General features: G+C 45.7%; 1 protein-coding gene across 7 annotated transcripts in view; it reads right to left on the reverse strand.

The window, feature by feature from the left end:
• The window catches only part of pxylp1 (2-phosphoxylose phosphatase 1), a 274,822-nt gene that overhangs the window by 230,898 nt on the left and 29,570 nt on the right, over nucleotides 1-14,354 (reverse strand). The window contains exon 1 of one of the 7 annotated variants that reach the window (XM_070882366.1): nucleotides 12,306-12,326. The exons of 5 other annotated variants lie outside the window; for them this stretch is intronic. The gene's annotated coding sequence lies outside the window, so the exon portion shown is untranslated. Of the gene's footprint in view, nucleotides 1-11,989; nucleotides 12,058-12,305; nucleotides 12,327-14,354 lie in introns of those variants that run through there. One more of the 7 variants, XM_070882364.1, reaches the window with a different exon arrangement.

Raw genomic sequence — 14,354 nt, forward strand, 5'->3', positions numbered from 1 at the left:
TGTCGGCAGGAATTTCTGATCTTGTGAATAGTCCCACCCACAGGCTTCAGTGGCATTCAGTCGACAGAAACTGAAACATGAGGTAGGCGTTAGAAGCAGTGCTGGTGCAGCTCTGATTTTCATCTTCAAACAATCAGATATTGCCCTGAAAATACTGACCATACATGAGTGTCAAATATGCTCCTCTAAGGCCTTTGACAAATCCACTCATTTCTGGGAATTATGACTACCACTCTTTGGTACAGTGCACATCCAATCACTGCGTTTACAAAAAGGAGCTGAACCTGAACTCTCCACATGGTTCATTTTCTAAAGCTGAAATAAATATAACCTAGTTCCAATGCAAACTTGTAAACTCCCTACACTGGCATATGTAAGAGATTATCCCTGCATATTTCCTCGCTTAAAAAAAGCCATGAATTATATTGTGGGAATTAATGAAATTTGCATTGGTATTTTAGAATTCTATATACAGTGGGAGTGAGTGAGGAGTGGACTGTGCATTGGAATTCTATATAAGTGTGAACAAGAAGTGGACTGCCAAATTCTTAAATATACCAGTACCTCTGACTAGCTTGAATAAATGTAAGTAACAATAACAGTAATTTTTAAAGCTTATTGCAATTGGCTGGTCTCCATGTTCCTGGACTTTCTGGTCGAGAGATTCCCAAACCCTTTTTGCTAAGCCTTCCTCTGGAGATCCATGACCTATTCTTTCCAAGAAACAGTGGGGTGAATTTTCACTTTAGCCAGCGGTTGGAAAACGGGTGGGAGCAAATCAGCCACCTGTTTTAAACACCACCTGATTTTCATTTCTATTGACTTTTAAAATGAGTGCAGATTGGCAGATCTGATGAAAGATATGCACCTAAAACATTAACCTCTCTTTTCTGTTTAGGCCGATTGTGTGCTTTCAGTCATTTCTGTTTTTATTTTAGATTTCTAAAAATATTACCGATCTTAACTACACACAGATCAAGATAAAATACCGAGCAAAATTGCAGCAAAACTGATCATGTTGTCACACAAAATATATGTGCTGTTGTTTCCAGCAAGGATTAGATAGCAATCAGAAGCAGAAACTCTGGTTAATTTCCCCTAATCGATCTCAGGTATGCTGACAGCAATTTTAGCCCCTCTACTCGTACCCAGACTAAGGCCAGCTAAGGAAAGAGTTGATGCTAGGACTTTCTGGAATGTGGGGTTCAGTTACATGCTGTCTTGATGAACTGAGCAACAAGGGAAGTTGATCATTTTTTTTTCAAAAGAAAAAGTGCAAGTATTTGGCTTGTCCAGCAGCATAAACAAGGCACTCAATTAAACATGGCCAAAATATGTCAGAACACTAGACTAGATTGCTTCTTTTTATAAACTATTTACAGCTGGCAGTCAGCCTTCCAGATCCAAAAAAATAGGGCCCAATTTTGTCTGGAGTTGCTCCTTTTTTTTGTAGCAACTAGTTCAGTTTGGAGTATCTTAAAAATCACAATTCTCGGCATTTAGTTTGCTCCAGTTCGAGTGAGTTAGTTTAGTCTTGTTTTAGTTCAGTTTTTTTTTCAAAAGGTGTGGTTACCAGCCACTTAGGCCTGTTTTGCAAGTTTAGGCAGCGAAAAGTTACTCCAAACTAACAGAACGGAATAAGTGTCGACTTTTGTACGCTTAGAAAAACCTTGCGTACACTTTAGAAATTAGGCACAGGTAGCCAGAGATTGGTGGCGGCGGGGGCGGGAGGGAAGTTAGAGGGAAGTTAGGGGATTTTCCAAAGCATTAAACACTTCACTTTTAGCAATAAATAGCCATCATCAATAATAAATGAAAATAAATCAATAAATCAACCTATCAATAAATAAATCAATAAATAATTTTTTTTAAAAATCAATCAATAAATCAGTAAATAAAAAATTATTACTGCAGCACCTATCCGTTCGGGAGCACCGGGAGCCCTCCAGCAGCGCACACAGCAGCAAGCACACGCAGCCCATACACGCAGGCAGCAAGCAGCGACAGGCCACTCGGCCAGGATTAGGGTCGTGAGCGCGGCCGGGAAGGGAGGATGGGGGAGAAGGGGGAAATGTTAAACAGATGAGCCTGCCTAGGTCCCATCCTACTCACGTCTTGCCCCCAATCTCTCTGCTTTCCTGCTACCCCTGCCCCTCCGAACATCTCCGAGACAGTCCCAAGGAACACGCGATGGCCTCAGTCATTGAGAGCAATCGACATCTTCCTTCTTGATGGTCATTTTGCCAGCTCCTTCTCCCTTTCTTGTTTGCCGTCTCCAGGTCCGAGCTCAGGATCTCCTTCTCCCCCGCACAGTCGGTCACCCGCTCCAGGAGCCCGTTCGGCCAGGGCTAGGGACGGCGTGCTTCGGGCTCCTCCCACACAGTCTGCAGCACACGCACACAGAATCTGGGGGCCAGGACACGCATGCAGCTGCCGGCAGTCTTTTAGTCGTAGGGCTGTTGCTCCACCCCCGGCTGTTGCTACTACGCTGCACCGAGGCCACAGGAGGTCTCATGAAAGTTGAGAATAGCAAGGTAGGAAACAGGCACACTTTTTTTCCCAGGAAATCGGCAGGCCTCTCGTAGGTGCGCCGTTCTGCGGGACAGCCGAAACTTGGGCCCTTTGTGTCTATCTTAGTTTAGAAAAACTGTACCTGCACCTCATTCCAACCTTGATTTTAAAATTCTCATCCTTGTTTTCATATCCGTCCATGGCCTTCCAATCTCTGCAACCTCCACCAACCCTACAAACCTCTGAGATTTCCGCACTCCTCCAATTCTGGCCTCTTGAGCATCCCGATTTTCATCGCTCCGCCCTGGCAGCCAAGCCTTCAGCTGCCAAAAGCCTAAGCTCTGGAATTCCCTTCCTAAACCTCTCCACCTCCCTACCCTCCTTTAAGACAATCCTTAAAACTTACCTCTTTGATCTGCCCTAATAGCTCATGTGGCTCGATGTCAAATTTTGTTTGATAACACTCTTGTGAAGCACCTTCGATGCTTTACTACACTAAAAGCACTATATAAATATAAGTTGTTGTTGTTCAAAACAGAACAAATTTGATCTACGTTTCCTTGTTGGGGCACCATCATTTATTTTATGAATGTTTTTGAAATTTACAATAAAGGCTATGGATAAAATGAAGATTTAATAAAAACATTTGATTACCGAATCCCAAAAACTGTTGAATAAATCGCCTTCTCGCACAGCTTAAGAGATTTTAAAACATTTCAAACTTCTTGGCATTGCACCTTAGCTTCTCAGCAAAAGAACTGTTTTTTCCTGTTTTAACTTCATCAACATGCAATTATTACTTTGTTACTGAACTGAGCTAGAACTAGAATTAGCCAATTTTACTAATGTTGCAATGCGGGCAGTATATCTGGCATCAATACCACCAAGCCAGAGGAAAAAATTCAACCAAGGTTCCTACATATGATAATTTGCAAGTATATGAAATGCAGGGTGAAGACATACCAGGGTTATGCCTGGCTGCAAAGCTCCCCATAGTTCCGTAGGCCACTAACAGTCGTCATCCAGATTTACATAAGAATATTTGCTCAGGAAGGGTACTTCAAGGCTGAGAGCATTTGTGGAACCACATGTAAGCATGAGTCATTGCCTTTAGGGCATGCCTAAAAAAAAGCCTTCCATTTCGCTAAATTCTGTAAATAACAGAAGTCAAAGAACAAAGGCTTGTGGAATTGTAATTTTCCCAGCTCAGTTAACATCTATTTACAACTAACTTGCATTTGGGTAATCACTTTGCGGAACACCTCCAGTGAGTCCACAAGCGAGACCCCGAGCTTCCCGTCATCTGTCACTTTAGTTTTTTTTTGAAATTCGTAGCCAATCGTTCCAATTCTTTGTCAAATCACAAACGCCAGAGGTCACCTTGCACACGCCAAGGATCACTCTGCGCCAATGCTCTTAGCCAAAAGGCCTAGAGCCACTGCACCGTTCCTGGAAGTACTGCAATACCAGGTTCGTGCCATGGAGGTGGATGGGTCAGGTCCCCCACACACCTCCGTGGAGGTGGATGGGTCAAGCCACCCCACCCATTTTAGTTCTCCGCTCCACTCCCACTCTGACCTCTCCATCCTCCTACACTGTTCCAATGAAGCTCAACATAAGCTCGAGGAACGGCACCTCATCTTTGTAATAGGCACCCTACAGCCTTCTGGACTCAACACTGAGTTCAACAATTTCAGATCATAATCTCTGCCCCTCTCCCCCTCCCCAGTTGCTGATGATTCTGATATTCCCATTTAGACCTCCTTTAGACCCACCTTTTTTCTCAAAGTGATTACCAAGGCTAGACATGCACAGTACCCAACAGTTGCAGCCTACAGTGCAGCATGGGCCACGCTTTCCTCAGCACTATGGGAGCAGACCCCACACTGGATCCTTGCTGGCTGGTCAGGAGAAGAGAGGATCAGAGGGAGAGAGAGGGGGGGGAAATCGGAGTGGGTGAGAGGGAATCGGAGAGCAGAGGAGATCGGGAACTGGGGGGGTGAGAGAAGGTCAGGAACTGTGGGGAGAGAGAAGGTCAGAACCTGTAGGGGGGCGGAAAGAAGGTCAGGAACTGGGTGGGGTGGGGGGGTGGAGGTCAGGAATTGGGGGGAAAGGTCAGGAATTGAGGGGAGAAGGAAGTCAGAAATTGAGGGGAGGTCAGGAACTGGGAGGGAATGAGAAGATCAGGAATGGGGGGAAGAGGACAGGAACTGGGGGGTGGGGGAGAAGTTGAGGAGCTGGCGGGGGAGAGAAGGTGAGGAACTGGGGAGGGGAGTCAGGAACTGTGGGGGATGTCAGGAAGTGGTGTGGAGAGGTCAAGAACTGGGGGAGGAGGGGGAGGAAGGTACGGTCAGGAACTAGGGGGGGGTGAAAGGTCAGGAACTTGGGGGGGGGGGGAGAGGTTAGGAACTGGTGGGGGAGGGGGTAGAATTACACTTTGGGAAGTATCTGGTAATGTCGGCAGGCAGTATCTAATTACACATTCCAGAGAAACTGCAGGGTGTGCCTTGTCCTCCAAGAAGACTAATCAGCAATTATGCCTTGACATTCATATAAACCAATCAGACTTTGGTGGTGCGAATAGACATGTCCTATTTTTCTTTACTTGTGCCATTACCATCTCCTTTCGCCTTGTATCATCATACTTTTTGTCATAATCTCTCCTGCCTTCCATCCTATCACAGACCTCCGCTTTTGTTCTTTCTTCCCCTCTCCCTGCCCCAGCACTTGCTTAAAATCTGTTACATCTTTAATTTCTTCCATTTCTGAATTGACCTGAAATGTTAACTCTGTTTCTCTCTCCACAGATGCTGCCTGACCTGCTGAGTATTTCCAGCATTTTCTGTTTTTATTTGCTATTGTTCAATTAGCTTCAAATCCATATATCTACTACTGTACTTTCCAGTTCTCCAGAATTTTAACCTTCACTGCCAATCTTTTGTGAGATCTTAATTCGGTTTGTATTTTAAAAAGAGTACAAGTATTTGAACAGTCAACGAGTATAAACATGACAGTGCTGCTGAATCCATCCGTATGCATTCAAAATACAGAAGCCACATCACAGGACTCTGCCTAAACATAAACAAAGTGTACAACTTGTATCAGCCTTACAGTCCCATTGTGAAACAGTGGCTATCTTGGTTTACAACAAAGAATCTAGAAGCTCATAAAAACATATCTGAATTGGAATTCTTTTGCATGTACTGCAGCATTTTACGAGTATCCTAAACCGCACACAGTCTCATTTCCCATCATCCCTGTGTTCGCTGACTTACATTAGCTCCCAATCCACCAATGCCTCAAATTTAAAATTTTCATCCTCATGTTCAAAGTCCTCCATGGCCTTGCTACTGTGGTACGGGTCTGTGGTGGATCCATTGGTCAGGATCACAGCTTGCATGTCATCGTGGAGCAGGCGGAAAATGGTGACAAACTTTTGAGGGCAGCCAAATCTGAGAAGGACGCTCCATCATCCCTCATGGTTAACAGTGTCGAAGGCTTTTGTGAGGTCAAAGGCCATGTACAGAAGTTGGTGCTGTTCCCTGCATTTCACCAATCCATCAATGCCTCAAATTTAAAATTCTCATCCTCGTGCTCAAAGTCCTCCATGGCCTTGCACCTATGCAATGTCATGTATGTATGCTGGGGTTTACTAGCCACCAGGTGGCGCCACTGTCGGAAGTCATTGGGCTGTGCACACATGTGTGCGACCCAGGTATAAAAGGCCAGCCATCTTGTAATGAAATCACTTTGGGCCCGAATAAAGCAGAGCCAGGTTCGTATCTGTGTTAGTTTACAGTATTCAATCTATCGAGTTATTACATACATAACAGGTAACTATAGAGGAATCTCCCTGCTGTCGACCACCAGGAAAGTCATCACAAGAATCCTCCTGAATCACCTTCCTCCTGTGACTGAAGAACTCCTCCCAGAGTCGCAACGGGGATTCCGCTCACTAAGGGGCACAATGGACATGATCTTCACCGCGCGGCAGATACAAGAGAAATGCAGGGAACAGCACCAACCCCTGCACATGGCCTTCTTCGGCCTCACAAAAGCCTTCGACACTGTCAACCAAGAGAGATTATGGAGCGTCCTCCTCAGATTCGGCTGCCCTCAAAAGTTTGTCACCATCCTCCGCCTGCTCCACGATGAAATGCGAGCCGTGATCTTGACCAACAGATCCACCACAGACCCATTCCATGTTCGGACCAGGGTCAAGCAAGCTTGTGTCAACGCACCAACGCTCTTCTCGATCTTCCTTGATGCAATACTCCATCTCACCCTCGTCAACCTCCCCGCTGAAGTGGAGCTAAATTACAGGACAAACGGGAATCTGTTTAACCTCCGCCGCCTCCAGGCCAGATCCAAGGTCGTCCCATCCTCCGTCATGGAACTACAGTACGCAGACGATGCCTGCATCTGTGCACACTCGGAGGCCGAACTCCAAGCCATCGTCAACACCTTCACCGAGGCATACAAGAGCATGGGCCTTACACTAAACATCTATAAGACAAAGGTCCTCTACCAACCTGCCCCCGCCACACAGCACTGCCCCCTGGTTCTCAAAATCCACGACGCAGCCTTGGACAACATGGATCATTTTCCATACCTCAGGAGCCTACTGTCAACAAGGGCAGACATCGACGCCTAGGTTCAACACCGCCTCCAGTGCGCCAGCACAGTCTTCGGCTGCCTGAGAAAGAGAGTGTTCGAAGATCAGGCCCTGAAATTTGCCACCAAGCTTATGGTCTACAGGGCTGCAGTGATACCCGCCCTCCTGTATGGCTCAGAGACGTGGACCATATTCAGTAGCCACCTCAAATTGCTAGAGAAATGCCACCAACGATGTCTCCGCAAGATCCTGCAAATCCCCTGGGAGGACAGGCGCACCAATGTTAGCGTCCTCAATCAATCCAACATCCCCAGCATTGAAGCACTGACCACACTTAACCAGCTCCATTGGGTGGGCCACATTGTTCACATGCCTGATACAAGACTCCCAAAGAAAGCACTCTACTCGGAACTCCTACACAGCAATCAAGCCCCAGATGGGCAGAGGAAATGTTTCAAGCACACTCTCAAAGCCTCCTTGATAACATGCAACATCCCCACCGACACCTGGGAATATCTGGTCAAAGACTGCCCTAAGTGGAGGAAGAGCATCCGGGAGGGCGCTGAGCACCTTGAGTCTCATCGCCGAGAGCATGAAGAAAACAAGCGCAGGCTGCGGAAGGAGCGGCGGCAAACCAGTCACACCCACCCTTTCCTTCAATGACTGTCTGTCCCACCTGTGACAAAGACTGTGGTTCCCATGTTGGACTGTTCAGTCACCTGGGAACTCACTTTTGGAGTGGAAGCAAGTCTTCCTCGATTTCAAGGGACTGCTATGATGACAAAGATAATGATATTCCCGACAATGTGGAAAATTGTCCAGGTAATTCCTGTCCACAAAAAGCAGTACAAATCCAAACTGCCCCATCAATCTATTCTCAATCATCAGCAAAGTGATGGAAGGTGTCATCGACACGGCTATCAAGCGGCACTTACTCACCAATAACCTGCTCACTGACACGCAGTTTGGGGTCTGCCAGGACCACTCAGCTCCAGACCTCATTACAGCCTTAGTCCAAACATGGACAAAAGAGCTGAATTCCAGAGGTGAGGTGAGAACGACTGCCTTTGACATTAAGACAGATTTAACGGAATATGGCATCAAGGAGCCCGAGTAAAATTGAAGTCAATATAAACTCTCCTCTGGCTGGAGTCGTATCTAGCACAAAGGAAGATGGTTGTGGTTGTTGGAGGTCAATCATCACAGCCCCAGGACATAGCTGCAAGAGTTTCTCAGGGCAGTGTCCTAGGCCCAACCATCTTAAGCTGCTTCCCTCTAACATTTTGGTCAGAAGTGGGCATGTTTGCTGATAATTGCACAGTGTTCAATTCCATTTGCAACTGCTCAGTTAAAGAAGCAGTTCATGCCCACATGCAGAAAGACCTGGACAACATTCAGGCTTGGGCTGATAAGTGGCAAATAACATTCGCGCCTCACAAGTGCCAGGCAATGACTATCTCCAACAAGAAAGAGTCTAACCACTGCCCCTTGACTTTCAATGGCATTACCATCGCCGAATCCCCCACCAACATCCGGTGGGTCTCCATTTAGCAGAAACTTAACTGGACAAGCCACATTAATACTGTGGCTACAAGAGCAGGTCAGAGGCTGGGTATTCTACAGCAAGTTTCTCACCTTCTGACTCCCCAAATCCTTTCCACCATCTGCAAGGCACAAGTCAGGAGTGTGATGGAATGCTCTCCACTTGCCTGGATGAGTGCCACTCCAACAACACCATCCAAAACAAAGCAGCTCACTTGATTGACACCCCATCCACCACCGGCGCACCGTGGCTGCAGTGTGTACCATCTACAAGATGCACTGCAGAAACTCACCAAGGCTTCTTCGACAGCACCTTCCAAACCCACAACCTCTACCACCTAGAAGGACAAGGGCAGCAGGCACATGGCAATATCATCACCTCCAAGTTCCCCTCCACGTCACACGCTGTTCCTTTACCGTAGCTGGGTTAAACTCTCTCTAACAGCACTATGGGAGTACCTTCACCTCACAGACTGCAGTGGTTCAAGAAGGCGGATCATCACCACCTTCTCAAGGGCAAATAGAGATGGGCAATGAGTGCTGGCCTTGCCAGTGGCATCCACATTCCATGAATGAATAAAAGAAAACTCTGCATTCCTCCAACTCTGGCCTTACCTGGGGCAGCTGTACTTTTAGCCATCAGGGCCCTCCTGAGAACCTATTTCTTTGACTGAGCTTTTGTCACCCTCTTTAATATCTCCTTCATTCAACTGGTTTCAGTATTTGTCTGATTTTGCCCTGTGAACTACCTTGGGGCACTTTCTTACATTAAAGGCGAGTTATATAAATGCAAATTGTTATTATTGGCTCGGAATTTGCAGTCAGCACCAAAACAAAGATGTTCACCACTGGCCCCGAAAAAAGCTGGGCACAGATATCTTGCGGTCTCTGTGGCGAAAAGCTGCTTTCAACCCGACTTTTAAAAAATGTTACAGAGAGCAAAACAAAGATTGGGGCTCTCACATGGGGATAAGGTAGAACCTGAAATATCACAAACAAACTTTGTAAAAAATATATATTTTTTAAGTTTCTTAAAAATTGTAATTTTTATCATAATGGAGAAATTTGACACCACAAAATAAAAATTAGTTTTTCAGGTCCAGAACATTTGCTTAGCAGTTAATACGTTGTTAAAACCCCAGTGACACCTAATCCAACAAGGCCTAACATTTAATGGGGTATTTAACAGTGATATTACCATGGACAAAAACAAAGTTTTCATCAGTTTCACTGATTTCCCTGATTGCCCGCTATTGGGGGGGGGGGGGGGGAGGGGGTGGGGAGGGACGGAAAGCCACAGCGCAACCAGTATCAGAGCAGTGAATGACTGACCGCAACTTTAGGATTTTCACGTTTAGATGCGTGTGTGCTACATCCTGAAGTTGCAGTCAGTTCAAAGAGGTAATAGCTGCGAATGCTGTTAGTTCGCTGTTTTTACCCACAGTAAATTCCAGTCCATTATAATCACTGTTGATGTTTACAATATAAATATTCATGTAAACATACTCTTTCATTCCAGACTGACACTCCAGTGCTCCTCAATCTTCCTCAATCATCTTCTCCCTGTGGCCGAGGAGCTCCTCCTGGAATCACAATGCGGATTTCGTCCCCTACGGGGAACAACAGACATGATCTTTGCAGCGCACCAGTTGCAGGAAAAATGCAGGGAGCAGCGCCAGCCCTTATACATGGCCTTTTTCGATCTTACAAAGAGGCCTTTGACATGGTCAACCGTGAGGGTCTATAGAGTGTCCTCCTCCATTTCGGATGCCCCTAAAAGTTTGTCAACATCCTTCGCCTGCTTCAGGCAGTACTCAGGGAGTGTTGAACTGTCAGAGATGCCATCTTTCAGATGAGACATTAAACCAAGACCCCATCTGCCCTCTCAGATGGACTTAAAGTTTTCCCACGGCACTATTCGAAGAAGAGCAGGGGAGTTCTTCCAGTGCCCTGGCTATTATTTAACCCTCAACCAACATGCTAAAAAAGATTATCTGATCATTATCACATTGCTATTTATGGGACCTTGCAGTGTTCAATTTGGCTGTCACATTTCCTAAATTACAACAGTGACCACACTTCAAAAGTACTTAATTTGCTTTAAAGGGCTTTGGGACAGCCTGAGGTTGAGAAAAGCTTCCTTTCATAAAATACATGTGAATATACTTTCTTAATAAACCAAAACAGCATATTATTTATCTTGCTTTCAATTGCTGAAAAACTGCAATGTAAAAATTTGCAGTGAAACAACTAAACATTTGTTGCACCACAAACTTACATTAACTGCCAACATGGCAGAGGTGTTTTGGCAGACTGCCATTCCTGGAACTGAATCCACTCAGAGACACACACTGAGGCAATTCGACCCTTCAAAAGCAGATCCTGTGCCCTTTCCTACAGGTAAACTTGGCTCACACTGCATTGAATTCAACCTTTCTAATTCACCTTCCTTCTCAGCCCTGCCTCGGTTTATTTCTCAAAATCTGTAGCCAAAAGAATGTATATTCCCAGTGCATGTTGACTGACCAAGCATTTTCTGTTGTTGTTAAGTGCATGAGAGAGTGTGTGCAAATAATGGTGATGTGTTTGAGTTACACTGTTACAGCACCTGACACACTTTAGGTGTCGAACCTGAGCTTGCCGATCACACCAATGGAATCAAGATAAAATCGCAAGTAAATCTAGACCAGATAACTGGAATAAGCCACCTGATACCCGCTGGAATGTGGGTCTGCAGGTCAACTTGGAGGATTACACTCAAAGCTTTATGCAAATTTCAAGTCATAGAAAAAGCATCCAGCAAAAAAAATGCAAATCCTGAATGTAATATACCATCAAACAACATTATCCATATTAATTTAATTTTCTACAGCATAATTTTGATTAAAATATATAAATAACTTCAGTACATGGGTGTTTGCAGCAATTAGCGAACCACCAGTGTGTTCAATTCTTTTAACAAGAAAAGGAAAATATTTATGGAAAATGTTGAATTGAAATATTTTCTTCTCCCCAATAGCCCACAGCCACTACCCATTGCCAAGAATGTCAGACATCAGCTAGTATCCTTTGTTATCAGCGGGTAAGTATAATCCTCTGATCCATCTTATCGTGCTGAGGAATGTCACAAAAAGCTTGTTGTTCCCAATCCAAGCCAATCTTCGGGTGGCTTTCGTGATCATAGTGCGGGGAAAGACTGCTGTTACCATATGTTTTGTTTAGGTTCGAACTAATTTCACAAAATAAAGAGCCAACTCTTTGCACAACAGTACAGAGGGGCTGCTCTTAAACCACGTCTTCGAACTAGTTCCGAGTCCTTACCTTGTGTGGTTCTGGAGTGAGTGAGAAGAGCTGACAGCGTTGCTCACATCCAACTCTTTGTGCTTCTTTCCCTTCCCTTTGACAGATGCTGATTCACAGTCAGACGCGTGGGGGTGGGGAGCGCTCCTGCCTTTGACGATACTATCACTGCCGCTGTTACCTCGCCTCTTCCCCAGAGACTCAGTGCCACTTGGTGTGAGTGGAAGGGAGAAAACTCCCGCTGTGTGAAGCGATCAGAGAGTGAGTGCAGCCTCACCGACAGGCAAACAACTAAAGCAACCGAACTCCCAAACCAGCGCCAAAACCACTCACTCACCTGCCCCTTCTTTTCACCCAGCAATCCGGCTGCTCCCCACTCCTGAATCGGATAAAGTATGTTTTTCTTCCTTTCAACCAGCTTCTGGGAAAAGTATTTGTTTAAGAAAAAGTGTAATTGGCTGCCATCTAATGGTTGAAAACGGGCGAACAGCCCTACATCGACAGAATACCACACAGAGCTGAAGCCAGACACATACACACACACCCACACCCACAGGACAGGCTGCTCCAGCTGATCTGGCGCTGAATGAAGCATTGAACTCAAAGCTTTGTCCAAGAGATAGCTCTTTTAATTATCATATTTTTGAACGTTAGTGCACACAGATGCAATGTTCATTCAAAATGACTGAATTTTTTTAATACATTAGTTCATGGGATGTGGGTGTCTCTGGCAAGGCTGGCATTTATTGCCCATCCCTAATTGCCCTTGAGAAGGGAGTGGTGAGCCACCTTCTTGAACTGCTGCAGTCCATGTGGTGAAGGTGCTGTGCTGTTAGGGAGGGAGTGCCAGGATTTTGACCCAGTCATCATATCATCATCATAGGCAGTCCCTCGGAATCGAGGAAGACTTGCTTCCACTCTTAGCATGAGTTCTTACGTGGCTGAACAGTCCAATACGAGAACCACAGTCTCTGTCATAGGTGGGACAGATAGTCATTGAGGGAAAGGGTGGGCAGGGAGCCTGGTTTGCCGCACGCTCCTTCCGCTGCCTGCGCTTGATTTCTGCATGCTCTCAGCGACGATACTCGAGGAGCTCAGCGCCCTCCTGAATGCACTTCCTCCACTTAGGGCGGTCTATGACCAGGGACTCCCAGGTGTCAGTAGGGATGTCGCACTTTATCAGGGAGGCTTTGAGGGTGTCCTTGTAACGTTTCTGCTGCCCGCCTTTGGCTCGTTTGCCATGGACGAGTTCCGAGTAGAGCGCTTGCTTTGGGAGTCTCGTGTCTGACATGCGAATTTTGTGGCCTGCCCAGCGGAGCTGATCAAGTGTGGTCAGTGCTTCAATGCTGGGGATGTTGGCCTGGACAAGGATGCTAATTGTTTGTGCGTCTGTCCTCCCAGGGGATTTGCAGGATCATGCAGAGACATCGCTGGTGGTATTTGATGATTACGAAACAGCGATATATTTTCAAGTGAAATTTGTAACATTTAGTTTTTCCAGTTTACTCCCTTTTTCTCTTCAATGTATTGACTTTTACTGGGGTATGGTTCCAGGGGTCTGCAAGTACATCCATGCCAATGACAGACATTTTGGCAACCCAGCCTGTGTCATCAGCATTTGCTGATAAAAATCAGCACGGACTGGGCCCCTCTTTTCTCAGTACCACTGGTACCTGAGTCCTGCCGCAAATGGAAGTGATCCTGCTCTCTGCATATTGTAGGGAGGAATTCTCCTGAGAATGGTACTGTCTGCTTACAATATGCAGTATCACATCCATTACACAGTATACAGAATCATATCCATTTATAGCAGAACTCAGAGAACAACGGTGTTAAAGGGAGGTGGGAAATGGGAAACAAAGAAGTGGCAGTGGACATGGATAGCAATGAATGGGAAAGAGAAAGGAGGAATGGATGGGAATAAGGGGAGAGGGAAAATTGAAAGTAATGAAGAGGAGAGGATAGCAGAAGCTGGGAGCGGTGCTTGGGGAGGAGGGGTTACGAATTTTGCTTCACTGTAATTACTTCCCAGGTTCAATGGCATCATTGGCTCCCATAAGCAGTGTGAGCATGTTAGTTTTATGAACGATGACTTGCACTGCCCTATATTTACTCATCTGATCGCATAACCCATGGTGTAACACTTGTGATCTGAACAGAATATCTGTGCCTTTCCTATGTCTACTTCTGAAATCTCTCAGAAAGTTGGACCAAGCAAACATTTGGTGATGCAAGGCTTGATACGAATCGTTAAACTGCTTTATTTTACATCAGCAACAGTTATGATCACATTTACATGTTTCAAACAACTTGGCTTTGCATAAAAATAGTGCACATGCTACACTTCCCCAATTGCCACATCAGTGGGTGATCTTGATTCATTTAA

This window comes from Pristiophorus japonicus, chromosome 6 (assembly GCF_044704955.1).
Source record: "Pristiophorus japonicus isolate sPriJap1 chromosome 6, sPriJap1.hap1, whole genome shotgun sequence".
NCBI classification, from domain to species: Eukaryota; Metazoa; Chordata; class Chondrichthyes; family Pristiophoridae; genus Pristiophorus; species Pristiophorus japonicus.